Source organism: Castor canadensis, chromosome 18 (assembly GCF_047511655.1).
Source record: "Castor canadensis chromosome 18, mCasCan1.hap1v2, whole genome shotgun sequence".
NCBI lineage: Eukaryota > Metazoa > Chordata > Mammalia > Rodentia > Castoridae > Castor > Castor canadensis.
Window position 1 is genome coordinate 26,963,405 of NC_133403.1, and position 26,067 is coordinate 26,989,471.

At 54.6% G+C, this 26,067-nt stretch overlaps 1 long non-coding RNA gene and 8 other non-coding genes across 9 annotated transcripts in view; 8 read left to right on the plus strand and 1 right to left on the minus strand.

Moving 5' to 3' along the window:
• LOC141418921 (uncharacterized) overlaps positions 1–26,067 on the minus strand; it is a 518,407-nt gene that overhangs the window by 259,100 nt on the left and 233,240 nt on the right. The gene's annotated exons all lie outside the window — the stretch shown is intronic.
• LOC141418961 (5S ribosomal RNA) lies at positions 847–965 on the plus strand. The gene has a single exon (XR_012443638.1). It is a non-coding gene; the product is annotated as a 5S ribosomal RNA (ribosomal RNA).
• On the plus strand, positions 4,175–4,293 carry LOC141418926 (5S ribosomal RNA). Its single transcript, XR_012443603.1, has one exon. It is a non-coding gene; the product is annotated as a 5S ribosomal RNA (ribosomal RNA).
• On the plus strand, positions 7,501–7,619 carry LOC141419037 (5S ribosomal RNA). Its single transcript, XR_012443713.1, has one exon. It is a non-coding gene; the product is annotated as a 5S ribosomal RNA (ribosomal RNA).
• Positions 10,812–10,930, plus strand: LOC141418962 (5S ribosomal RNA). Its single transcript, XR_012443639.1, has one exon. It is a non-coding gene; the product is annotated as a 5S ribosomal RNA (ribosomal RNA).
• On the plus strand, positions 14,141–14,259 carry LOC141418963 (5S ribosomal RNA). The gene has a single exon (XR_012443640.1). It is a non-coding gene; the product is annotated as a 5S ribosomal RNA (ribosomal RNA).
• Positions 17,470–17,588, plus strand: LOC141418964 (5S ribosomal RNA). Its single transcript, XR_012443641.1, has one exon. It is a non-coding gene; the product is annotated as a 5S ribosomal RNA (ribosomal RNA).
• Positions 20,799–20,917, plus strand: LOC141418966 (5S ribosomal RNA). The gene has a single exon (XR_012443643.1). It is a non-coding gene; the product is annotated as a 5S ribosomal RNA (ribosomal RNA).
• On the plus strand, positions 24,127–24,245 carry LOC141418967 (5S ribosomal RNA). Its single transcript, XR_012443644.1, has one exon. It is a non-coding gene; the product is annotated as a 5S ribosomal RNA (ribosomal RNA).

A 26,067-nucleotide genomic window follows, 5' to 3' on the forward strand; every position in this document is an offset into this window, starting at 1 on the left:
GCTCCTAACTGTATTAGAATCATGTAAGACAACAGTTGTTTCACCATAGGGATGAAGCCATCTAGAAGATTTTCTATAAACCAACTCTTAATGAATTTTCATTTCGTCATGATCGTCATCTCAGTGGCCGAAACCCTGAGAAAAATTAGAAGGGAACAGAAGTAAATACTTCTGAGGACAAAGTGTAGAGTTTAGGAAGCCTGAGGGTTGACAGGATAGGATTTCTTAGGACGTTGAGTAGGGATGGGAGGAGATGTTTTTTTCTTTCCCTTGTCTCCACGATTTCGGTGGTGAAAGGGGCCTCTGAGCTGGAAATGTTCCCGATTGAGCCCCGCAGCCCCAGGCCCAGAGTGTGGAGGAGGGCGCAGCGGGTCGGCTAAGGGCGCGGCTGCCGTTTTGCAGAGGGCTGGAGGGGCAGTGGGGCTTTGTGGACGAGGAGGACCGGAAAGGTCCCCAAGACGTCCGTCGGGAGCCACGCGCCCAAGGGTCGGCTCCCGCAGGCGAGGGAGGAGGGCGGCCAGAACTGTGCACCCCCCCCACACCCCCGCCTTAGCCAAGGCAGTGACACATCCCCAGAGGAACAAGAGCCCGAGAGCACTGAGCAATGTTCCCCTGAGAAAACTCGATCCTGGTCCGGGCACCGGGACACCTCGGGAAGAAAGCCAGCGAGTGGCCACCTGGGCGAGACCGGCTGCCCCAGCAGGCGTCCGGGGCCCCTGGCCGCTTGGCCAGAGGCCGCCAGCCCCCACCCCGCAGCCCCCACCCGCAGCCGTGCCAGGGGAGCAGTGTGGAGACGCAGGCCGCGCCCACCTCACGCTCTTGGGGCTCCAGGAGGCGGCAGCTGGCGTCTACGGCCATACCACCCTGAACGCGCCCGATCTCGTCTGATCTCGGAAGCTAAGCAGGGTCGGGCCTGGTTAGTACTTGGATGGGAGACCGCCTGGGAATACCGGGTGCTGTAGGCTTTTGCTCGTCCCTCCCTCGCTGCTCCTTTTGGCCTCCGGGACCTCACCGCCCCGACCCAGCGCCACCACCACCGGCGACCCCTTCCCCGCCACCCCGCCAGACCCACGCCTCCCACCTCACAGACACGCCCCCGAATCCTCTCCTCTCCCCTCCCCACACTCTCGTGGGGCGCGCGCCCGCTCACTGGGCACCAGCCGGGTGGGTCCCAGGCCACGTTGGGGACCGCTCCCCAACTGTCCTCAGAAAGCCAGCAGGAGTAGAAAACGTTCAGGCGGACGGTGAGGGAAGTGCGAAAGCCCTGAGAAAGCGGGTCTGCAGCCCAGCGGGCCCCAGACTGGGACGCGCCACACCCTGGCTCGCCACAAGGTGGTGCACTGGGCCCAGGGCAAGACGCCAGGGGACAGGGAGGCAGGCCACCTCAGTCGGGTGCTGCTCCGTCGCTCGACCCAACACAGGTCAGCGTGTGCATGACCTCTCCGTGGGGCCCCAACTCCCACGGCGGTGCCTGCAGTCACGGGGACAGCGGGCGCAGGGCCTGAGCTCACGGTGAGGGGAGTATGCTTAGAATGCAAAATTCAAACACACCCGGGAATACATTGGCAAGGAGAAGTCCCAGAAAGAGTTGCAACCCTGACATTGAGGGCGCGTTTCCTTTTGCTTGGTCCTGTACCCTGCTTGAGTGTGAGTGGTGATGAATTGCTGCCCGTTTCGGATCGTTTGGTGGCAATGTAGTTTGTACCTTTCTCTGCAATGTGTGAAGTCTTTCTTTGTGTAATAGGCTGTATTGGCAAGTGTCTCTACCTTTCAGTGTTTATCCAAAGTCAATCCAAGGCTGTGGTCCACGAGTCTAAGAACAAACCCTGTGTTTTATGTCCAAAACTAAAAACACCACTTTTAAGTATGCTAGGACGGGTCCGGAGCAGGTAGAAATAGGGACTTCTTCCCGAGTAGTGTACAACGCCGTGGCCACTCATAGAAGTTTGTGCCTAGAGGGCTTTCATGTTCGATAGACACGCATCCATCATAACCACTTTTTTGTTTTATTTATTTGTTTATTTGTTTATTTATGTATTTACGTATTTACGTATTGATTTTTGTGGTACCAGTGCTTGAATTCAGGCCGTACACCTTGCCCCGCTCCACCAGCCCTTTTCGTGTGAGGGTTTTAAAGGGTTGACTCTCCAGGGTCCCCGAAGCCCACACTGCCTAAATTACCTGTGATAGAAAGAAAGGCAGGGGCAGTGCCTGAGACCACAAGGACTTTTCCCCTTATCGCTTCCTGATTGCTTGCAAGTGCTGGCTGTCTACCACCACAAGGACACTTCTCTTTACCTCTCCCTGGCTGCGTACCCCGGAAAACCTCCTCAGCCCTAGTCCCCGCCCGCCCCCCCCCCCGGCGAGGCTTGCATCCCAGGCTGTCCAGAGTGCAGGACGCCCCTCACCACGGCAAAATAAAGCGTGCTCTCGTCTGTAGAGGTCTCGGTCTCCTTTTCCTCGAGGCATCCTCTTTTCTAACATTTGGCTTTTTCTAACAGGTCTCATGGAACGACTTGCTTGGGCGGGCCTGGAAACGTGATCCACCTGAGTAGCTAAGGTTTCAGGCGTGAGCAAGCAGCACCCAGCAAGAACCAAGGTGTTGAGAGGTCTGGCATGAGGGACTCCATTTCAACTTGGAAGGCCTTTCACCCTCATCTCTAGAAACTGTTTGTCTCTGAGCTGTTTCCTCGGAGGGTTTTTGGATTGGTCGTTTTCATCTTTCGACGTGAGGATTAGTTTTTTTTCTCTAAGTGTCTTATGTGTGTGGGGGGGTCGAGCAACAAACAGGTCAGGTGGGAGTCAGTGTCAGCTGGACCCTTTGGCCAAATTTAAACAACAAACAGGCTTGGAAGGACTCCCTTTTTAGCTAGTGGCCTCTAAACCATGACAAAGAAAACAGAATCTAAAGCTGACTTGTGTGAGGGACATGTACCTGTCTGTTACAGTCTTTTTTCATTGTTTCTTTTTTTTTTGTTTGTTTAATGGGCTTGATTGTAAATGTCCCAGGAGGATCAGAAGTGCAATTCCAAATACGTAAAAGAGCCATGGTAAAAATTCTGACGGACAACTTAGCAACTAAGAGAAGAGTATGTCAGTACCATCAGCATTTGATCACAGCGTTTCTGTAAATTTTGTAGTTTAGAGGGCCCGACAGCCTTGGAAAATGCAGATATGCTTACTATCTAGGAACGAATGACAGCATGACAGCTCTCTAGAGGTTATCCACACATATCAGTGGTTATCCTGAGAGTAAAACCTCAGAGTGCCCATTCATTGAGGGGTCAGTGTCAGTGACCCCAAATAGCCTCATCACAGGCACATGTAGGCTCCTAACTGTATTAGAATCATGTAAGACAACAGTTGTTTCACCATAGGGATGAAGCCATCTAGAAGATTTTCTATAAACCAACTCTTAATGAATTTTCATTTCGTCATGATCGTCATCTCAGTGGCCGAAACCCTGAGAAAAATTAGAAGGGAACAGAAGTAAATACTTCTGAGGACAAAGTGTAGAGTTTAGGAAGCCTGAGGGTTGACAGGATAGGATTTCTTAGGACGTTGAGTAGGGATGGGAGGAGATGTTTTTTTCTTTCCCTTGTCTCCACGATTTCGGTGGTGAAAGGGGCCTCTGAGCTGGAAATGTTCCCGATTGAGCCCCGCAGCCCCAGGCCCAGAGTGTGGAGGAGGGCGCAGCGGGTCGGCTAAGGGCGCGGCTGCCGTTTTGCAGAGGGCTGGAGGGGCAGTGGGGCTTTGTGGACGAGGAGGACCGGAAAGGTCCCCAAGACGTCCGTCGGGAGCCACGCGCCCAAGGATCGGCTCCCGCAGGCGAGGGAGGAGGGCGGCCAGAACTGTGCACCCCCCCCACACCCCCGCCTTAGCCAAGGCAGTGACACATCCCCAGAGGAACAAGAGCCCGAGAGCACTGAGCAATGTTCCCCTGAGAAAACTCGATCCTGGTCCGGGCACCGGGACACCTCGGGAAGAAAGCCAGTGAGTGGCCACCTGGGCGAGACCGGCTGCCCCAGCAGGCGTCCGGGGCCCCTGGCCGCTTGGCCAGAGGCCGCCAGCCCCCACCCCGCAGCCCCCACCCGCAGCCGTGCCAGGGGAGCAGTGTGGAGACGCAGGCCGCGCCCACCTCACGCTCTTGGGGCTCCAGGAGGCGGCAGCTGGCGTCTACGGCCATACCACCCTGAATGCGCCCGATCTCGTCTGATCTCGGAAGCTAAGCAGGGTCGGGCCTGGTTAGTACTTGGATGGGAGACCGCCTGGGAATACCGGGTGCTGTAGGCTTTTGCTCGTCCCTCCCTCGCTGCTCCTTTTGGCCTCCGGGACCTCACCGCCCCGACCCAGCGCCACCACCACCGGCGACCCCTTCCCCGCCACCCCGCCAGACCCACGCCTCCCACCTCACAGACACGCCCCCGAATCCTCTCCTCTCCCCTCCCCACACTCTCGTGGGGCGCGCGCCCGCTCACTGGGCACCAGCCGGGTGGGTCCCAGGCCACGTTGGGGACCGCTCCCCAACTGTCCTCAGAAAGCCAGCAGGAGTAGAAAACGTTCAGGCGGACGGTGAGGGAAGTGCGAAAGCCCTGAGAAAGCGGGTCTGCAGCCCAGCGGGCCCCAGACTGGGACGCGCCACACCCTGGCTCGCCACAAGGTGGTGCACTGGGCCCAGGGCAAGACGCCAGGGGACAGGGAGGCAGGCCACCTCAGTCGGGTGCTGCTCCGTCGCTCGACCCAACACAGGTCAGCGTGTGCATGACCTCTCCGTGGGGCCCCAACTCCCACGGCGGTGCCTGCAGTCACGGGGACAGCGGGCGCAGGGCCTGAGCTCACGGTGAGGGGAGTATGCTTAGAATGCAAAATTCAAACACACCCGGGAATACATTGGCAAGGAGAAGTCCCAGAAAGAGTTGCAACCCTGACATTGAGGGCGCGTTTCCTTTTGCTTGGTCCTGTACCCTGCTTGAGTGTGAGTGGTGATGAATTGCTGCCCGTTTCGGATCGTTTGGTGGCAATGTAGTTTGTACCTTTCTCTGCAATGTGTGAAGTCTTTCTTTGTGTAATAGGCTGTATTGGCAAGTGTCTCTACCTTTCAGTGTTTATCCAAAGTCAATCCAAGGCTGTGGTCCACGAGTCTAAGAACAAACCCTGTGTTTTATGTCCAAAACTAAAAACACCACTTTTAAGTATGCTAGGACGGGTCCGGAGCAGGTAGAAATAGGGACTTCTTCCCGAGTAGTGTACAACGCCGTGGCCACTCATAGAAGTTTGTGCCTAGAGGGCTTTCATGTTCGATAGACACGCATCCATCATAACCACTTTTTTGTTTTATTTATTTGTTTATTTGTTTATTTATGTATTTACGTATTTACGTATTGATTTTTGTGGTACCAGTGCTTGAATTCAGGCCGTACACCTTGCCCCGCTCCACCAGCCCTTTTCGTGTGAGGGTTTTAAAGGGTTGACTCTCCAGGGTCCCCGAAGCCCACACTGCCTAAATTACCTGTGATAGAAAGAAAGGCAGGGGCAGTGCCTGAGACCACAAGGACTTTTCCCCTTATCGCTTCCTGATTGCTTGCAAGTGCTGGCTGTCTACCACCACAAGGACACTTCTCTTTACCTCTCCCTGGCTGCGTACCCCGGAAAACCTCCTCACCCCTAGTCCCCGCCCCCCCCCCCCCGGCGAGGCTTGCATCCCAGGCTGTCCAGAGTGCAGGACGCCCCTCACCACGGCAAAATAAAGCGTGCTCTCGTCTGTAGAGGTCTCGGTCTCCTTTTCCTCGAGGCATCCTCTTTTCTAACATTTGGCTTTTTCTAACAGGTCTCATGGAACGACTTGCTTGGGCGGGCCTGGAAACGTGATCCACCTGAGTAGCTAAGGTTTCAGGCGTGAGCAAGCAGCACCCAGCAAGAACCAAGGTGTTGAGAGGTCTGGCATGAGGGACTCCATTTCAACTTGGAAGGCCTTTCACCCTCATCTCTAGAAACTGTTTGTCTCTGAGCTGTTTCCTCGGAGGGTTTTTGGATTGGTCGTTTTCATCTTTCGACGTGAGGATTAGTTTTTTTTCTCTAAGTGTCTTATGTGTGTGGGGGGGTCGAGCAACAAACAGGTCAGGTGGGAGTCAGTGTCAGCTGGACCCTTTGGCCAAATTTAAACAACAAACAGGCTTGGAAGGACTCCCTTTTTAGCTAGTGGCCTCTAAACCATGACAAAGAAAACAGAATCTAAAGCTGACTTGTGTGAGGGACATGTACCTGTCTGTTACAGTCTTTTTTCATTGTTTCTTTTTTTTTTGTTTGTTTAATGGGCTTGATTGTAAATGTCCCAGGAGGATCAGAAGTGCAATTCCAAATACGTAAAAGAGCCATGGTAAAAATTCTGACGGACAACTTAGCAACTAAGAGAAGAGTATGTCAGTACCATCAGCATTTGATCACAGCGTTTCTGTAAATTTTGTAGTTTAGAGGGCCCGACAGCCTTGGAAAATGCAGATATGCTTACTATCTAGGAACGAATGACAGCATGACAGCTCTCTAGAGGTTATCCACACATATCAGTGGTTATCCTGAGAGTAAAACCTCAGAGTGCCCATTCATTGAGGGGTCAGTGTCAGTGACCCCAAATAGCCTCATCACAGGCACATGTAGGCTCCTAACTGTATTAGAATCATGTAAGACAACAGTTGTTTCACCATAGGGATGAAGCCATCTAGAAGATTTTCTATAAACCAACTCTTAATGAATTTTCATTTCGTCATGATCGTCATCTCAGTGGCCGAAACCCTGAGAAAAATTAGAAGGGAACAGAAGTAAATACTTCTGAGGACAAAGTGTAGAGTTTAGGAAGCCTGAGGGTTGACAGGATAGGATTTCTTAGGACGTTGAGTAGGGATGGGAGGAGATGTTTTTTTCTTTCCCTTGTCTCCACGATTTCGGTGGTGAAAGGGGCCTCTGAGCTGGAAATGTTCCCGATTGAGCCCCGCAGCCCCAGGCCCAGAGTGTGGAGGAGGGCGCAGCGGGTCGGCTAAGGGCGCGGCTGCCGTTTTGCAGAGGGCTGGAGGGGCAGTGGGGCTTTGTGGACGAGGAGGACCGGAAAGGTCCCCAAGACGTCCGTCGGGAGCCACGCGCCCAAGGATCGGCTCCCGCAGGCGAGGGAGGAGGGCGGCCAGAACTGTGCACCCCCCCCACACCCCCGCCTTAGCCAAGGCAGTGACACATCCCCAGAGGAACAAGAGCCCGAGAGCACTGAGCAATGTTCCCCTGAGAAAACTCGATCCTGGTCCGGGCACCGGGACACCTCGGGAAGAAAGCCAGTGAGTGGCCACCTGGGCGAGACCGGCTGCCCCAGCAGGCGTCCGGGGCCCCTGGCCGCTTGGCCAGAGGCCGCCAGCCCCCACCCCGCAGCCCCCACCCGCAGCCGTGCCAGGGGAGCAGTGTGGAGACGCAGGCCGCGCCCACCTCACGCTCTTGGGGCTCCAGGAGGCGGCAGCTGGCGTCTACGGCCATACCACCCTGAATGCGCCCGATCTCGTCTGATCTCGGAAGCTAAGCAGGGTCGGGCCTGGTTAGTACTTGGATGGGAGACCGCCTGGGAATACCGGGTGCTGTAGGCTTTTGCTCGTCCCTCCCTCGCTGCTCCTTTTGGCCTCCGGGACCTCACCGCCCCGACCCAGCGCCACCACCACCGGCGACCCCTTCCCCGCCACCCCGCCAGACCCACGCCTCCCACCTCACAGACACGCCCCCGAATCCTCTCCTCTCCCCTCCCCACACTCTCGTGGGGCGCGCGCCCGCTCACTGGGCACCAGCCGGGTGGGTCCCAGGCCACGTTGGGGACCGCTCCCCAACTGTCCTCAGAAAGCCAGCAGGAGTAGAAAACGTTCAGGCGGACGGTGAGGGAAGTGCGAAAGCCCTGAGAAAGCGGGTCTGCAGCCCAGCGGGCCCCAGACTGGGACGCGCCACACCCTGGCTCGCCACAAGGTGGTGCACTGGGCCCAGGGCAAGACGCCAGGGGACAGGGAGGCAGGCCACCTCAGTCGGGTGCTGCTCCGTCGCTCGACCCAACACAGGTCAGCGTGTGCATGACCTCTCCGTGGGGCCCCAACTCCCACGGCGGTGCCTGCAGTCACGGGGACAGCGGGCGCAGGGCCTGAGCTCACGGTGAGGGGAGTATGCTTAGAATGCAAAATTCAAACACACCCGGGAATACATTGGCAAGGAGAAGTCCCAGAAAGAGTTGCAACCCTGACATTGAGGGCGCGTTTCCTTTTGCTTGGTCCTGTACCCTGCTTGAGTGTGAGTGGTGATGAATTGCTGCCCGTTTCGGATCGTTTGGTGGCAATGTAGTTTGTACCTTTCTCTGCAATGTGTGAAGTCTTTCTTTGTGTAATAGGCTGTATTGGCAAGTGTCTCTACCTTTCAGTGTTTATCCAAAGTCAATCCAAGGCTGTGGTCCACGAGTCTAAGAACAAACCCTGTGTTTTATGTCCAAAACTAAAAACACCACTTTTAAGTATGCTAGGACGGGTCCGGAGCAGGTAGAAATAGGGACTTCTTCCCGAGTAGTGTACAACGCCGTGGCCACTCATAGAAGTTTGTGCCTAGAGGGCTTTCATGTTCGATAGACACGCATCCATCATAACCACTTTTTTGTTTTATTTATTTGTTTATTTGTTTATTTATGTATTTACGTATTTACGTATTGATTTTTGTGGTACCAGTGCTTGAATTCAGGCCGTACACCTTGCCCCGCTCCACCAGCCCTTTTCGTGTGAGGGTTTTAAAGGGTTGACTCTCCAGGGTCCCCGAAGCCCACACTGCCTAAATTACCTGTGATAGAAAGAAAGGCAGGGGCAGTGCCTGAGACCACAAGGACTTTTCCCCTTATCGCTTCCTGATTGCTTGCAAGTGCTGGCTGTCTACCACCACAAGGACACTTCTCTTTACCTCTCCCTGGCTGCGTACCCCGGAAAACCTCCTCACCCCTAGTCCCCGCCCCCCCCCCCCCGGCGAGGCTTGCATCCCAGGCTGTCCAGAGTGCAGGACGCCCCTCACCACGGCAAAATAAAGCGTGCTCTCGTCTGTAGAGGTCTCGGTCTCCTTTCTTTTCTAACATTTGGCTTTTTCTAACAGGTCTCATGGAACGACTTGCTTGGGCGGGCCTGGAAACGTGATCCACCTGAGTAGCTAAGGTTTCAGGCGTGAGCAAGCAGCACCCAGCAAGAACCAAGGTGTTGAGAGGTCTGGCATGAGGGACTCCATTTCAACTTGGAAGGCCTTTCACCCTCATCTCTAGAAACTGTTTGTCTCTGAGCTGTTTCCTCGGAGGGTTTTTGGATTGGTCGTTTTCATCTTTCGACGTGAGGATTAGTTTTTTTTCTCTAAGTGTCTTATGTGTGTGGGGGGGTCGAGCAACAAACAGGTCAGGTGGGAGTCAGTGTCAGCTGGACCCTTTGGCCAAATTTAAACAACAAACAGGCTTGGAAGGACTCCCTTTTTAGCTAGTGGCCTCTAAACCATGACAAAGAAAACAGAATCTAAAGCTGACTTGTGTGAGGGACATGTACCTGTCTGTTACAGTCTTTTTTCATTGTTTCTTTTTTGTTTGTTTGTTTAATGGGCTTGATTGTAAATGTCCCAGGAGGATCAGAAGTGCAATTCCAAATACGTAAAAGAGCCATGGTAAAAATTCTGACGGACAACTTAGCAACTAAGAGAAGAGTATGTCAGTACCATCAGCATTTGATCACAGCGTTTCTGTAAATTTTGTAGTTTAGAGGGCCCGACAGCCTTGGAAAATGCAGATATGCTTACTATCTAGGAACGAATGACAGCATGACAGCTCTCTAGAGGTTATCCACACATATCAGTGGTTATCCTGAGAGTAAAACCTCAGAGTGCCCATTCATTGAGGGGTCAGTGTCAGTGACCCCAAATAGCCTCATCACAGGCACATGTAGGCTCCTAACTGTATTAGAATCATGTAAGACAACAGTTGTTTCACCATAGGGATGAAGCCATCTAGAAGATTTTCTATAAACCAACTCTTAATGAATTTTCATTTCGTCATGATCGTCATCTCAGTGGCCGAAACCCTGAGAAAAATTAGAAGGGAACAGAAGTAAATACTTCTGAGGACAAAGTGTAGAGTTTAGGAAGCCTGAGGGTTGACAGGATAGGATTTCTTAGGACGTTGAGTAGGGATGGGAGGAGATGTTTTTTTCTTTCCCTTGTCTCCACGATTTCGGTGGTGAAAGGGGCCTCTGAGCTGGAAATGTTCCCGATTGAGCCCCGCAGCCCCAGGCCCAGAGTGTGGAGGAGGGCGCAGCGGGTCGGCTAAGGGCGCGGCTGCCGTTTTGCAGAGGGCTGGAGGGGCAGTGGGGCTTTGTGGACGAGGAGGACCGGAAAGGTCCCCAAGACGTCCGTCGGGAGCCACGCGCCCAAGGATCGGCTCCCGCAGGCGAGGGAGGAGGGCGGCCAGAACTGTGCACCCCCCCCACACCCCCGCCTTAGCCAAGGCAGTGACACATCCCCAGAGGAACAAGAGCCCGAGAGCACTGAGCAATGTTCCCCTGAGAAAACTCGATCCTGGTCCGGGCACCGGGACACCTCGGGAAGAAAGCCAGCGAGTGGCCACCTGGGCGAGACCGGCTGCCCCAGCAGGCGTCCGGGGCCCCTGGCCGCTTGGCCAGAGGCCGCCAGCCCCCACCCCGCAGCCCCCACCCGCAGCCGTGCCAGGGGAGCAGTGTGGAGACGCAGGCCGCGCCCACCTCACGCTCTTGGGGCTCCAGGAGGCGGCAGCTGGCGTCTACGGCCATACCACCCTGAACGCGCCCGATCTCGTCTGATCTCGGAAGCTAAGCAGGGTCGGGCCTGGTTAGTACTTGGATGGGAGACCGCCTGGGAATACCGGGTGCTGTAGGCTTTTGCTCGTCCCTCCCTCGCTGCTCCTTTTGGCCTCCGGGACCTCACCGCCCCGACCCAGCGCCACCACCACCGGCGACCCCTTCCCCGCCACCCCGCCAGACCCACGCCTCCCACCTCACAGACACGCCCCCGAATCCTCTCCTCTCCCCTCCCCACACTCTCGTGGGGCGCGCGCCCGCTCACTGGGCACCAGCCGGGTGGGTCCCAGGCCACGTTGGGGACCGCTCCCCAACTGTCCTCAGAAAGCCAGCAGGAGTAGAAAACGTTCAGGCGGACGGTGAGGGAAGTGCGAAAGCCCTGAGAAAGCGGGTCTGCAGCCCAGCGGGCCCCAGACTGGGACGCGCCACACCCTGGCTCGCCACAAGGTGGTGCACTGGGCCCAGGGCAAGACGCCAGGGGACAGGGAGGCAGGCCACCTCAGTCGGGTGCTGCTCCGTCGCTCGACCCAACACAGGTCAGCGTGTGCATGACCTCTCCGTGGGGCCCCAACTCCCACGGCGGTGCCTGCAGTCACGGGGACAGCGGGCGCAGGGCCTGAGCTCACGGTGAGGGGAGTATGCTTAGAATGCAAAATTCAAACACACCCGGGAATACATTGGCAAGGAGAAGTCCCAGAAAGAGTTGCAACCCTGACATTGAGGGCGCGTTTCCTTTTGCTTGGTCCTGTACCCTGCTTGAGTGTGAGTGGTGATGAATTGCTGCCCGTTTCGGATCGTTTGGTGGCAATGTAGTTTGTACCTTTCTCTGCAATGTGTGAAGTCTTTCTTTGTGTAATAGGCTGTATTGGCAAGTGTCTCTACCTTTCAGTGTTTATCCAAAGTCAATCCAAGGCTGTGGTCCACGAGTCTAAGAACAAACCCTGTGTTTTATGTCCAAAACTAAAAACACCACTTTTAAGTATGCTAGGACGGGTCCGGAGCAGGTAGAAATAGGGACTTCTTCCCGAGTAGTGTACAACGCCGTGGCCACTCATAGAAGTTTGTGCCTAGAGGGCTTTCATGTTCGATAGACACGCATCCATCATAACCACTTTTTTGTTTTATTTATTTGTTTATTTGTTTATTTATGTATTTACGTATTTACGTATTGATTTTTGTGGTACCAGTGCTTGAATTCAGGCCGTACACCTTGCCCCGCTCCACCAGCCCTTTTCGTGTGAGGGTTTTAAAGGGTTGACTCTCCAGGGTCCCCGAAGCCCACACTGCCTAAATTACCTGTGATAGAAAGAAAGGCAGGGGCAGTGCCTGAGACCACAAGGACTTTTCCCCTTATCGCTTCCTGATTGCTTGCAAGTGCTGGCTGTCTACCACCACAAGGACACTTCTCTTTACCTCTCCCTGGCTGCGTACCCCGGAAAACCTCCTCACCCCTAGTCCCCGCCCCCCCCCCCCCCCCGGCGAGGCTTGCATCCCAGGCTGTCCAGAGTGCAGGACGCCCCTCACCACGGCAAAATAAAGCGTGCTCTCGTCTGTAGAGGTCTCGGTCTCCTTTTCCTCGAGGCATCCTCTTTTCTAACATTTGGCTTTTTCTAACAGGTCTCATGGAACGACTTGCTTGGGCGGGCCTGGAAACGTGATCCACCTGAGTAGCTAAGGTTTCAGGCGTGAGCAAGCAGCACCCAGCAAGAACCAAGGTGTTGAGAGGTCTGGCATGAGGGACTCCATTTCAACTTGGAAGGCCTTTCACCCTCATCTCTAGAAACTGTTTGTCTCTGAGCTGTTTCCTCGGAGGGTTTTTGGATTGGTCGTTTTCATCTTTCGACGTGAGGATTAGTTTTTTTTCTCTAAGTGTCTTATGTGTGTGGGGGGGTCGAGCAACAAACAGGTCAGGTGGGAGTCAGTGTCAGCTGGACCCTTTGGCCAAATTTAAACAACAAACAGGCTTGGAAGGACTCCCTTTTTAGCTAGTGGCCTCTAAACCATGACAAAGAAAACAGAATCTAAAGCTGACTTGTGTGAGGGACATGTACCTGTCTGTTACAGTCTTTTTTCATTGTTTCTTTTTTTTTTGTTTGTTTAATGGGCTTGATTGTAAATGTCCCAGGAGGATCAGAAGTGCAATTCCAAATACGTAAAAGAGCCATGGTAAAAATTCTGACGGACAACTTAGCAACTAAGAGAAGAGTATGTCAGTACCATCAGCATTTGATCACAGCGTTTCTGTAAATTTTGTAGTTTAGAGGGCCCGACAGCCTTGGAAAATGCAGATATGCTTACTATCTAGGAACGAATGACAGCATGACAGCTCTCTAGAGGTTATCCACACATATCAGTGGTTATCCTGAGAGTAAAACCTCAGAGTGCCCATTCATTGAGGGGTCAGTGTCAGTGACCCCAAATAGCCTCATCACAGGCACATGTAGGCTCCTAACTGTATTAGAATCATGTAAGACAACAGTTGTTTCACCATAGGGATGAAGCCATCTAGAAGATTTTCTATAAACCAACTCTTAATGAATTTTCATTTCGTCATGATCGTCATCTCAGTGGCCGAAACCCTGAGAAAAATTAGAAGGGAACAGAAGTAAATACTTCTGAGGACAAAGTGTAGAGTTTAGGAAGCCTGAGGGTTGACAGGATAGGATTTCTTAGGACGTTGAGTAGGGATGGGAGGAGATGTTTTTTTCTTTCCCTTGTCTCCACGATTTCGGTGGTGAAAGGGGCCTCTGAGCTGGAAATGTTCCCGATTGAGCCCCGCAGCCCCAGGCCCAGAGTGTGGAGGAGGGCGCAGCGGGTCGGCTAAGGGCGCGGCTGCCGTTTTGCAGAGGGCTGGAGGGGCAGTGGGGCTTTGTGGACGAGGAGGACCGGAAAGGTCCCCAAGACGTCCGTCGGGAGCCACGCGCCCAAGGATCGGCTCCCGCAGGCGAGGGAGGAGGGCGGCCAGAACTGTGCACCCCCCCCACACCCCCGCCTTAGCCAAGGCAGTGACACATCCCCAGAGGAACAAGAGCCCGAGAGCACTGAGCAATGTTCCCCTGAGAAAACTCGATCCTGGTCCGGGCACCGGGACACCTCGGGAAGAAAGCCAGCGAGTGGCCACCTGGGCGAGACCGGCTGCCCCAGCAGGCGTCCGGGGCCCCTGGCCGCTTGGCCAGAGGCCGCCAGCCCCCACCCCGCAGCCCCCACCCGCAGCCGTGCCAGGGGAGCAGTGTGGAGACGCAGGCCGCGCCCACCTCACGCTCTTGGGGCTCCAGGAGGCGGCAGCTGGCGTCTACGGCCATACCACCCTGAACGCGCCCGATCTCGTCTGATCTCGGAAGCTAAGCAGGGTCGGGCCTGGTTAGTACTTGGATGGGAGACCGCCTGGGAATACCGGGTGCTGTAGGCTTTTGCTCGTCCCTCCCTCGCTGCTCCTTTTGGCCTCCGGGACCTCACCGCCCCGACCCAGCGCCACCACCACCGGCGACCCCTTCCCCGCCACCCCGCCAGACCCACGCCTCCCACCTCACAGACACGCCCCCGAATCCTCTCCTCTCCCCTCCCCACACTCTCGTGGGGCGCGCGCCCGCTCACTGGGCACCAGCCGGGTGGGTCCCAGGCCACGTTGGGGACCGCTCCCCAACTGTCCTCAGAAAGCCAGCAGGAGTAGAAAACGTTCAGGCGGACGGTGAGGGAAGTGCGAAAGCCCTGAGAAAGCGGGTCTGCAGCCCAGCGGGCCCCAGACTGGGACGCGCCACACCCTGGCTCGCCACAAGGTGGTGCACTGGGCCCAGGGCAAGACGCCAGGGGACAGGGAGGCAGGCCACCTCAGTCGGGTGCTGCTCCGTCGCTCGACCCAACACAGGTCAGCGTGTGCATGACCTCTCCGTGGGGCCCCAACTCCCACGGCGGTGCCTGCAGTCACGGGGACAGCGGGCGCAGGGCCTGAGCTCACGGTGAGGGGAGTATGCTTAGAATGCAAAATTCAAACACACCCGGGAATACATTGGCAAGGAGAAGTCCCAGAAAGAGTTGCAACCCTGACATTGAGGGCGCGTTTCCTTTTGCTTGGTCCTGTACCCTGCTTGAGTGTGAGTGGTGATGAATTGCTGCCCGTTTCGGATCGTTTGGTGGCAATGTAGTTTGTACCTTTCTCTGCAATGTGTGAAGTCTTTCTTTGTGTAATAGGCTGTATTGGCAAGTGTCTCTACCTTTCAGTGTTTATCCAAAGTCAATCCAAGGCTGTGGTCCACGAGTCTAAGAACAAACCCTGTGTTTTATGTCCAAAACTAAAAACACCACTTTTAAGTATGCTAGGACGGGTCCGGAGCAGGTAGAAATAGGGACTTCTTCCCGAGTAGTGTACAACGCCGTGGCCACTCATAGAAGTTTGTGCCTAGAGGGCTTTCATGTTCGATAGACACGCATCCATCATAACCACTTTTTTGTTTTATTTATTTGTTTATTTGTTTATTTATGTATTTACGTATTTACGTATTGATTTTTGTGGTACCAGTGCTTGAATTCAGGCCGTACACCTTGCCCCGCTCCACCAGCCCTTTTCGTGTGAGGGTTTTAAAGGGTTGACTCTCCAGGGTCCCCGAAGCCCACACTGCCTAAATTACCTGTGATAGAAAGAAAGGCAGGGGCAGTGCCTGAGACCACAAGGACTTTTCCCCTTATCGCTTCCTGATTGCTTGCAAGTGCTGGCTGTCTACCACCACAAGGACACTTCTCTTTACCTCTCCCTGGCTGCGTACCCCGGAAAACCTCCTCACCCCTAGTCCCCGCCCGCCCCCCCCCCCCGGCGAGGCTTGCATCCCAGGCTGTCCAGAGTGCAGGACGCCCCTCACCACGGCAAAATAAAGCGTGCTCTCGTCTGTAGAGGTCTCGGTCTCCTTTTCCTCGAGGCATCCTCTTTTCTAACATTTGGCTTTTTCTAACAGGTCTCATGGAACGACTTGCTTGGGCGGGCCTGGAAACGTGATCCACCTGAGTAGCTAAGGTTTCAGGCGTGAGCAAGCAGCACCCAGCAAGAACCAAGGTGTTGAGAGGTCTGGCATGAGGGACTCCATTTCAACTTGGAAGGCCTTTCACCCTCATCTCTAGAAACTGTTTGTCTCTGAGCTGTTTCCTCGGAGGGTTTTTGGATTGGTCGTTTTCATCTTTCGACGTGAGGATTAGTTTTTTTTCTCTAAGTGTCTTATGTGTGTGGGGGGGTCGAGCAACAAACAGGTCAGGTGGGAGTCAGTGTCAGCTGGACCCTTTGGCCAAATTTAAACAACAAACAGGCTTGGAAGGACTCCCTTTTTAGCTAGTGGCCTCTAAACCATGACAAAGAAAACAGAATCTAAAGCTGACTTGTGTGAGGGACATGTACCTGTCTGTTACAGTCTTTTTTCATTGTTTCTTTTTTTTTTGTTTGTTTAATGGGCTTGATTGTAAATGTCCCAGGAGGATCAGAAGTGCAATTCCAAATACGTAAAAGAGCCATGGTAAAAATTCTGACGGACAACTTAGCAACTAAGAGAAGAGTATGTCAGTACCATCAGCATTTGATCACAGCGTTTCTGTAAATTTTGTAGTTTAGAGGGCCCGACAGCCTTGGAAAATGCAGATATGCTTACTATCTAGGAACGAATGACAGCATGACAGCTCTCTAGAGGTTATCCACACATATCAGTGGTTATCCTGAGAGTAAAACCTCAGAGTGCCCATTCATTGAGGGGTCAGTGTCAGTGACCCCAAATAGCCTCATCACAGGCACATGTAGGCTCCTAACTGTATTAGAATCATGTAAGACAACAGTTGTTTCACCATAGGGATGAAGCCATCTAGAAGATTTTCTATAAACCAACTCTTAATGAATTTTCATTTCGTCATGATCGTCATCTCAGTGGCCGAAACCCTGAGAAAAATTAGAAGGGAACAGAAGTAAATACTTCTGAGGACAAAGTGTAGAGTTTAGGAAGCCTGAGGGTTGACAGGATAGGATTTCTTAGGACGTTGAGTAGGGATGGGAGGAGATGTTTTTTTCTTTCCCTTGTCTCCACGATTTCGGTGGTGAAAGGGGCCTCTGAGCTGGAAATGTTCCCGATTGAGCCCCGCAGCCCCAGGCCCAGAGTGTGGAGGAGGGCGCAGCGGGTCGGCTAAGGGCGCGGCTGCCGTTTTGCAGAGGGCTGGAGGGGCAGTGGGGCTTTGTGGACGAGGAGGACCGGAAAGGTCCCCAAGACGTCCGTCGGGAGCCACGCGCCCAAGGGTCGGCTCCCGCAGGCGAGGGAGGAGGGCGGCCAGAACTGTGCACCCCCCCCACACCCCCGCCTTAGCCAAGGCAGTGACACATCCCCAGAGGAACAAGAGCCCGAGAGCACTGAGCAATGTTCCCCTGAGAAAACTCGATCCTGGTCCGGGCACCGGGACACCTCGGGAAGAAAGCCAGCGAGTGGCCACCTGGGCGAGACCGGCTGCCCCAGCAGGCGTCCGGGGCCCCTGGCCGCTTGGCCAGAGGCCGCCAGCCCCCACCCCGCAGCCCCCACCCGCAGCCGTGCCAGGGGAGCAGTGTGGAGACGCAGGCCGCGCCCACCTCACGCTCTTGGGGCTCCAGGAGGCGGCAGCTGGCGTCTACGGCCATACCACCCTGAACGCGCCCGATCTCGTCTGATCTCGGAAGCTAAGCAGGGTCGGGCCTGGTTAGTACTTGGATGGGAGACCGCCTGGGAATACCGGGTGCTGTAGGCTTTTGCTCGTCCCTCCCTCGCTGCTCCTTTTGGCCTCCGGGACCTCACCGCCCCGACCCAGCGCCACCACCACCGGCGACCCCTTCCCCGCCACCCCGCCAGACCCACGCCTCCCACCTCACAGACACGCCCCCGAATCCTCTCCTCTCCCCTCCCCACACTCTCGTGGGGCGCGCGCCCGCTCACTGGGCACCAGCCGGGTGGGTCCCAGGCCACGTTGGGGACCGCTCCCCAACTGTCCTCAGAAAGCCAGCAGGAGTAGAAAACGTTCAGGCGGACGGTGAGGGAAGTGCGAAAGCCCTGAGAAAGCGGGTCTGCAGCCCAGCGGGCCCCAGACTGGGACGCGCCACACCCTGGCTCGCCACAAGGTGGTGCACTGGGCCCAGGGCAAGACGCCAGGGGACAGGGAGGCAGGCCACCTCAGTCGGGTGCTGCTCCGTCGCTCGACCCAACACAGGTCAGCGTGTGCATGACCTCTCCGTGGGGCCCCAACTCCCACGGCGGTGCCTGCAGTCACGGGGACAGCGGGCGCAGGGCCTGAGCTCACGGTGAGGGGAGTATGCTTAGAATGCAAAATTCAAACACACCCGGGAATACATTGGCAAGGAGAAGTCCCAGAAAGAGTTGCAACCCTGACATTGAGGGCGCGTTTCCTTTTGCTTGGTCCTGTACCCTGCTTGAGTGTGAGTGGTGATGAATTGCTGCCCGTTTCGGATCGTTTGGTGGCAATGTAGTTTGTACCTTTCTCTGCAATGTGTGAAGTCTTTCTTTGTGTAATAGGCTGTATTGGCAAGTGTCTCTACCTTTCAGTGTTTATCCAAAGTCAATCCAAGGCTGTGGTCCACGAGTCTAAGAACAAACCCTGTGTTTTATGTCCAAAACTAAAAACACCACTTTTAAGTATGCTAGGACGGGTCCGGAGCAGGTAGAAATAGGGACTTCTTCCCGAGTAGTGTACAACGCCGTGGCCACTCATAGAAGTTTGTGCCTAGAGGGCTTTCATGTTCGATAGACACGCATCCATCATAACCACTTTTTTGTTTTATTTATTTGTTTATTTGTTTATTTATGTATTTACGTATTTACGTATTGATTTTTGTGGTACCAGTGCTTGAATTCAGGCCGTACACCTTGCCCCGCTCCACCAGCCCTTTTCGTGTGAGGGTTTTAAAGGGTTGACTCTCCAGGGTCCCCGAAGCCCACACTGCCTAAATTACCTGTGATAGAAAGAAAGGCAGGGGCAGTGCCTGAGACCACAAGGACTTTTCCCCTTATCGCTTCCTGATTGCTTGCAAGTGCTGGCTGTCTACCACCACAAGGACACTTCTCTTTACCTCTCCCTGGCTGCGTACCCCGGAAAACCTCCTCACCCCTAGTCCCCGCCCGCCCCCCCCCCCCCGGCGAGGCTTGCATCCCAGGCTGTCCAGAGTGCAGGACGCCCCTCACCACGGCAAAATAAAGCGTGCTCTCGTCTGTAGAGGTCTCGGTCTCCTTTTCCTCGAGGCATCCTCTTTTCTAACATTTGGCTTTTTCTAACAGGTCTCATGGAACGACTTGCTTGGGCGGGCCTGGAAACGTGATCCACCTGAGTAGCTAAGGTTTCAGGCGTGAGCAAGCAGCACCCAGCAAGAACCAAGGTGTTGAGAGGTCTGGCATGAGGGACTCCATTTCAACTTGGAAGGCCTTTCACCCTCATCTCTAGAAACTGTTTGTCTCTGAGCTGTTTCCTCGGAGGGTTTTTGGATTGGTCGTTTTCATCTTTCGACGTGAGGATTAGTTTTTTTCTCTAAGTGTCTTATGTGTGTGGGGGGGTCGAGCAACAAACAGGTCAGGTGGGAGTCAGTGTCAGCTGGACCCTTTGGCCAAATTTAAACAACAAACAGGCTTGGAAGGACTCCCTTTTTAGCTAGTGGCCTCTAAACCATGACAAAGAAAACAGAATCTAAAGCTGACTTGTGTGAGGGACATGTACCTGTCTGTTACAGTCTTTTTTCATTGTTTCTTTTTTTTTTGTTTGTTTAATGGGCTTGATTGTAAATGTCCCAGGAGGATCAGAAGTGCAATTCCAAATACGTAAAAGAGCCATGGTAAAAATTCTGACGGACAACTTAGCAACTAAGAGAAGAGTATGTCAGTACCATCAGCATTTGATCACAGCGTTTCTGTAAATTTTGTAGTTTAGAGGGCCCGACAGCCTTGGAAAATGCAGATATGCTTACTATCTAGGAACGAATGACAGCATGACAGCTCTCTAGAGGTTATCCACACATATCAGTGGTTATCCTGAGAGTAAAACCTCAGAGTGCCCATTCATTGAGGGGTCAGTGTCAGTGACCCCAAATAGCCTCATCACAGGCACATGTAGGCTCCTAACTGTATTAGAATCATGTAAGACAACAGTTGTTTCACCATAGGGATGAAGCCATCTAGAAGATTTTCTATAAACCAACTCTTAATGAATTTTCATTTCGTCATGATCGTCATCTCAGTGGCCGAAACCCTGAGAAAAATTAGAAGGGAACAGAAGTAAATACTTCTGAGGACAAAGTGTAGAGTTTAGGAAGCCTGAGGGTTGACAGGATAGGATTTCTTAGGACGTTGAGTAGGGATGGGAGGAGATGTTTTTTTCTTTCCCTTGTCTCCACGATTTCGGTGGTGAAAGGGGCCTCTGAGCTGGAAATGTTCCCGATTGAGCCCCGCAGCCCCAGGCCCAGAGTGTGGAGGAGGGCGCAGCGGGTCGGCTAAGGGCGCGGCTGCCGTTTTGCAGAGGGCTGGAGGGGCAGTGGGGCTTTGTGGACGAGGAGGACCGGAAAGGTCCCCAAGACGTCCGTCGGGAGCCACGCGCCCAAGGGTCGGCTCCCGCAGGCGAGGGAGGAGGGCGGCCAGAACTGTGCACCCCCCCCACACCCCCGCCTTAGCCAAGGCAGTGACACATCCCCAGAGGAACAAGAGCCCGAGAGCACTGAGCAATGTTCCCCTGAGAAAACTCGATCCTGGTCCGGGCACCGGGACACCTCGGGAAGAAAGCCAGCGAGTGGCCACCTGGGCGAGACCGGCTGCCCCAGCAGGCGTCCGGGGCCCCTGGCTGCTTGGCCAGAGGCCGCCAGCCCCCACCCCGCAGCCCCCACCCGCAGCCGTGCCAGGGGAGCAGTGTGGAGACGCAGGCCGCGCCCACCTCACGCTCTTGGGGCTCCAGGAGGCGGCAGCTGGCGTCTACGGCCATACCACCCTGAACGCGCCCGATCTCGTCTGATCTCGGAAGCTAAGCAGGGTCGGGCCTGGTTAGTACTTGGATGGGAGACCGCCTGGGAATACCGGGTGCTGTAGGCTTTTGCTCGTCCCTCCCTCGCTGCTCCTTTTGGCCTCCGGGACCTCACCGCCCCGACCCAGCGCCACCACCACCGGCGACCCCTTCCCCGCCACCCCGCCAGACCCACGCCTCCCACCTCACAGACACGCCCCCGAATCCTCTCCTCTCCCCTCCCCACACTCTCGTGGGGCGCGCGCCCGCTCACTGGGCACCAGCCGGGTGGGTCCCAGGCCACGTTGGGGACCGCTCCCCAACTGTCCTCAGAAAGCCAGCAGGAGTAGAAAACGTTCAGGCGGACGGTGAGGGAAGTGCGAAAGCCCTGAGAAAGCGGGTCTGCAGCCCAGCGGGCCCCAGACTGGGACGCGCCACACCCTGGCTCGCCACAAGGTGGTGCACTGGGCCCAGGGCAAGACGCCAGGGGACAGGGAGGCAGGCCACCTCAGTCGGGTGCTGCTCCGTCGCTCGACCCAACACAGGTCAGCGTGTGCATGACCTCTCCGTGGGGCCCCAACTCCCACGGCGGTGCCTGCAGTCACGGGGACAGCGGGCGCAGGGCCTGAGCTCACGGTGAGGGGAGTATGCTTAGAATGCAAAATTCAAACACACCCGGGAATACATTGGCAAGGAGAAGTCCCAGAAAGAGTTGCAACCCTGACATTGAGGGCGCGTTTCCTTTTGCTTGGTCCTGTACCCTGCTTGAGTGTGAGTGGTGATGAATTGCTGCCCGTTTCGGATCGTTTGGTGGCAATGTAGTTTGTACCTTTCTCTGCAATGTGTGAAGTCTTTCTTTGTGTAATAGGCTGTATTGGCAAGTGTCTCTACCTTTCAGTGTTTATCCAAAGTCAATCCAAGGCTGTGGTCCACGAGTCTAAGAACAAACCCTGTGTTTTATGTCCAAAACTAAAAACACCACTTTTAAGTATTCTAGGACGGGTCCGGAGCAGGTAGAAATAGGGACTTCTTCCCGAGTAGTGTACAACGCCGTGGCCACTCATAGAAGTTTGTGCCTAGAGGGCTTTCATGTTCGATAGACACGCATCCATCATAACCACTTTTTTGTTTTATTTATTTGTTTATTTGTTTATTTATGTATTTACGTATTTACGTATTGATTTTTGTGGTACCAGTGCTTGAATTCAGGCCGTACACCTTGCCCCGCTCCACCAGCCCTTTTCGTGTGAGGGTTTTAAAGGGTTGACTCTCCAGGGTCCCCGAAGCCCACACTGCCTAAATTACCTGTGATAGAAAGAAAGGCAGGGGCAGTGCCTGAGACCACAAGGACTTTTCCCCTTATCGCTTCCTGATTGCTTGCAAGTGCTGGCTGTCTACCACCACAAGGACACTTCTCTTTACCTCTCCCTGGCTGCGTACCCCGGAAAACCTCCTCACCCCTAGTCCCCGCCCGCCCCCCCCCCCCGGCGAGGCTTGCATCCCAGGCTGTCCAGAGTGCAGGACGCCCCTCACCACGGCAAAATAAAGCGTGCTCTCGTCTGTAGAGGTCTCGGTCTCCTTTTCCTCGAGGCATCCTCTTTTCTAACATTTGGCTTTTTCTAACAGGTCTCATGGAACGACTTGCTTGGGCGGGCCTGGAAACGTGATCCACCTGAGTAGCTAAGGTTTCAGGCGTGAGCAAGCAGCACCCAGCAAGAACCAAGGTGTTGAGAGGTCTGGCATGAGGGACTCCATTTCAACTTGGAAGGCCTTTCACCCTCATCTCTAGAAACTGTTTGTCTCTGAGCTGTTTCCTCGGAGGGTTTTTGGATTGGTCGTTTTCATCTTTCGACGTGAGGATTAGTTTTTTTCTCTAAGTGTCTTATGTGTGTGGGGGGGTCGAGCAACAAACAGGTCAGGTGGGAGTCAGTGTCAGCTGGACCCTTTGGCCAAATTTAAACAACAAACAGGCTTGGAAGGACTCCCTTTTTAGCTAGTGGCCTCTAAACCATGACAAAGAAAACAGAATCTAAAGCTGACTTGTGTGAGGGACATGTACCTGTCTGTTACAGTCTTTTTTCATTGTTTCTTTTTTTTTTGTTTGTTTAATGGGCTTGATTGTAAATGTCCCAGGAGGATCAGAAGTGCAATTCCAAATACGTAAAAGAGCCATGGTAAAAATTCTGACGGACAACTTAGCAACTAAGAGAAGAGTATGTCAGTACCATCAGCATTTGATCACAGCGTTTCTGTAAATTTTGTAGTTTAGAGGGCCCGACAGCCTTGGAAAATGCAGATATGCTTACTATCTAGGAACGAATGACAGCATGACAGCTCTCTAGAGGTTATCCACACATATCAGTGGTTATCCTGAGAGTAAAACCTCAGAGTGCCCATTCATTGAGGGGTCAGTGTCAGTGACCCCAAATAGCCTCATCACAGGCACATGTAGGCTCCTAACTGTATTAGAATCATGTAAGACAACAGTTGTTTCACCATAGGGATGAAGCCATCTAGAAGATTTTCTATAAACCAACTCTTAATGAATTTTCATTTCGTCATGATCGTCATCTCAGTGGCCGAAACCCTGAGAAAAATTAGAAGGGAACAGAAGTAAATACTTCTGAGGACAAAGTGTAGAGTTTAGGAAGCCTGAGGGTTGACAGGATAGGATTTCTTAGGACGTTGAGTAGGGATGGGAGGAGATGTTTTTTTCTTTCCCTTGTCTCCACGATTTCGGTGGTGAAAGGGGCCTCTGAGCTGGAAATGTTCCCGATTGAGCCCCGCAGCCCCAGGCCCAGAGTGTGGAGGAGGGCGCAGCGGGTCGGCTAAGGGCGCGGCTGCCGTTTTGCAGAGGGCTGGAGGGGCAGTGGGGCTTTGTGGACGAGGAGGACCGGAAAGGTCCCCAAGACGTCCGTCGGGAGCCACGCGCCCAAGGGTCGGCTCCCGCAGGCGAGGGAGGAGGGCGGCCAGAACTGTGCACCCCCCCCACACCCCCGCCTTAGCCAAGGCAGTGACACATCCCCAGAGGAACAAGAGCCCGAGAGCACTGAGCAATGTTCCCCTGAGAAAACTCGATCCTGGTCCGGGCACCGGGACACCTCGGGAAGAAAGCCAGCGAGTGGCCACCTGGGCGAGACCGGCTGCCCCAGCAGGCGTCCGGGGCCCCTGGCTGCTTGGCCAGAGGCCGCCAGCCCCCACCCCGCAGCCCCCACCCGCAGCCGTGCCAGGGGAGCAGTGTGGAGACGCAGGCCGCGCCCACCTCACGCTCTTGGGGCTCCAGGAGGCGGCAGCTGGCGTCTACGGCCATACCACCCTGAACGCGCCCGATCTCGTCTGATCTCGGAAGCTAAGCAGGGTCGGGCCTGGTTAGTACTTGGATGGGAGACCGCCTGGGAATACCGGGTGCTGTAGGCTTTTGCTCGTCCCTCCCTCGCTGCTCCTTTTGGCCTCCGGGACCTCACCGCCCCGACCCAGCGCCACCACCACCGGCGACCCCTTCCCCGCCACCCCGCCAGACCCACGCCTCCCACCTCACAGACACGCCCCCGAATCCTCTCCTCTCCCCTCCCCACACTCTCGTGGGGCGCGCGCCCGCTCACTGGGCACCAGCCGGGTGGGTCCCAGGCCACGTTGGGGACCGCTCCCCAACTGTCCTCAGAAAGCCAGCAGGAGTAGAAAACGTTCAGGCGGACGGTGAGGGAAGTGCGAAAGCCCTGAGAAAGCGGGTCTGCAGCCCAGCGGGCCCCAGACTGGGACGCGCCACACCCTGGCTCGCCACAAGGTGGTGCACTGGGCCCAGGGCAAGACGCCAGGGGACAGGGAGGCAGGCCACCTCAGTCGGGTGCTGCTCCGTCGCTCGACCCAACACAGGTCAGCGTGTGCATGACCTCTCCGTGGGGCCCCAACTCCCACGGCGGTGCCTGCAGTCACGGGGACAGCGGGCGCAGGGCCTGAGCTCACGGTGAGGGGAGTATGCTTAGAATGCAAAATTCAAACACACCCGGGAATACATTGGCAAGGAGAAGTCCCAGAAAGAGTTGCAACCCTGACATTGAGGGCGCGTTTCCTTTTGCTTGGTCCTGTACCCTGCTTGAGTGTGAGTGGTGATGAATTGCTGCCCGTTTCGGATCGTTTGGTGGCAATGTAGTTTGTACCTTTCTCTGCAATGTGTGAAGTCTTTCTTTGTGTAATAGGCTGTATTGGCAAGTGTCTCTACCTTTCAGTGTTTATCCAAAGTCAATCCAAGGCTGTGGTCCACGAGTCTAAGAACAAACCCTGTGTTTTATGTCCAAAACTAAAAACACCACTTTTAAGTATGCTAGGACGGGTCCGGAGCAGGTAGAAATAGGGACTTCTTCCCGAGTAGTGTACAACGCCGTGGCCACTCATAGAAGTTTGTGCCTAGAGGGCTTTCATGTTCGATAGACACGCATCCATCATAACCACTTTTTTGTTTTATTTATTTGTTTATTTGTTTATTTATGTATTTACGTATTTACGTATTGATTTTTGTGGTACCAGTGCTTGAATTCAGGCCGTACACCTTGCCCCGCTCCACCAGCCCTTTTCGTGTGAGGGTTTTAAAGGGTTGACTCTCCAGGGTCCCCGAAGCCCACACTGCCTAAATTACCTGTGATAGAAAGAAAGGCAGGGGCAGTGCCTGAGACCACAAGGACTTTTCCCCTTATCGCTTCCTGATTGCTTGCAAGTGCTGGCTGTCTACCACCACAAGGACACTTCTCTTTACCTCTCCCTGGCTGCGTACCCCGGAAAACCTCCTCACCCCTAGTCCCCGCCCCCCCCCCCCCCCCGGCGAGGCTTGCATCCCAGGCTGTCCAGAGTGCAGGACGCCCCTCACCACGGCAAAATAAAGCGTGCTCTCGTCTGTAGAGGTCTCGGTCTCCTTTTCCTCGAGGCATCCTCTTTTCTAACATTTGGCTTTTTCTAACAGGTCTCATGGAACGACTTGCTTGGGCGGGCCTGGAAACGTGATCCACCTGAGTAGCTAAGGTTTCAGGCGTGAGCAAGCAGCACCCAGCAAGAACCAAGGTGTTGAGAGGTCTGGCATGAGGGACTCCATTTCAACTTGGAAGGCCTTTCACCCTCATCTCTAGAAACTGTTTGTCTCTGAGCTGTTTCCTCGGAGGGTTTTTGGATTGGTCGTTTTCATCTTTTGACGTGAGGATTAGTTTTTTTTCTCTAAGTGTCTTATGTGTGTGGGGGGGTCGAGCAACAA